Below are 1,286 nucleotides of genomic sequence, written 5' to 3' on the forward strand. Positions count from 1 at the left end.
GGATAAGCTAGTCGAATTGTAAAAGATGAAAATTACACGTTGAAATAGTTGGAGTCGTGCTTTACGAAAAAACACCTGTCATCGTTGCATACCATTTCAACATCGAAGGTCTCCTCGAGCTTAATGCTGAAGTGCCGATCTTTGTCTAGGTGAGGCCTGTCGCACAGACCTCGGTCATCGTGGCACCAGTCGCACTCCCCCTGGAGACTTTCATCGTATGAGTACGACATTTCCTATGTTCATAATTCAAATATTAAACTTGTACAATTAATCAAATGCATACTCCTTGCATAGTGCTCTCCAATTTTAGCATTCAAAGTAGGAGTAATTTTCCAATTTGATCATTCAATAAGCAAAACCAAATCATAAAATAAAGTAGTATTCAAATTAGCATGCATTCAATTATAAGGAAAACTACATCATCTCTTGCGTTCGTACATCGTCGAATATTATCACTAATACACCTCAAATACTATCATACATATAGCATAGCTAATACAGCTAGAACCATAGCACCTGACTAGTATCGGCGCGGGCGGTGGACACCCAAAGAGAAGGAACCATCACGGGATCATAGCTCCAGTAAGATCCCTGAAGAACCTGTCAAGTATTGTTGAACCTGCCGTCCAACGCAACCATGTAGCGACGGATGTGCTCGTCCTCCTCGCTGACATGGTGACGTACCACCTCCGCGGTGACCGGAAGCCTCGACACCGTCACTGGCCCACGCGACCGCCACCAAACAAGGATCGGGTCAACCACGGGCTCGCTCCTCACCAACCTACGCCCCCGAAAGGTAGCACCTCCCAATACTAGTCCAGCGGAGCGCAGTCCCGGACATGGCCCCTCTAATCAAGCCGGCCTCCTCCGTCGAGTCAACGACGAGGATGCGGGATAGGCACCGTCGACATCGACGCAGGAATAATTGCTTGAACTAAAAAAATAAACTAGTTCTATTAATTTTCTTACTAAAAATAAACTACTTCTATAGTAAAATAAAGTAGTTTTATTAAATCAACTAGTTCAACTACTAAGCACTTACTATAAATAAAATAAAGTAGTACTTACTAAAAATAAACTACTTCTATAGTAAAATAAAGTAGTTTTATTAAATCAACTAGTTCAACTACTAAGCACTTACTATAAATAAAATAAAGTAGTACTTACTAAAAATAAACTACTTCTATAGTAAAATAAAATAGTTTTATTAAATCAACTAGTTCAACTACTAAGCACTTACTATAAATAAAATAAAGTAGTACTTACTAAAAATAAACTACTTCTAT

The sequence above is a fragment of the Triticum dicoccoides genome, chromosome 3A (assembly GCF_002162155.2).
Source record: "Triticum dicoccoides isolate Atlit2015 ecotype Zavitan chromosome 3A, WEW_v2.0, whole genome shotgun sequence".
Taxonomy (NCBI): domain Eukaryota; kingdom Viridiplantae; phylum Streptophyta; class Magnoliopsida; order Poales; family Poaceae; genus Triticum; species Triticum dicoccoides.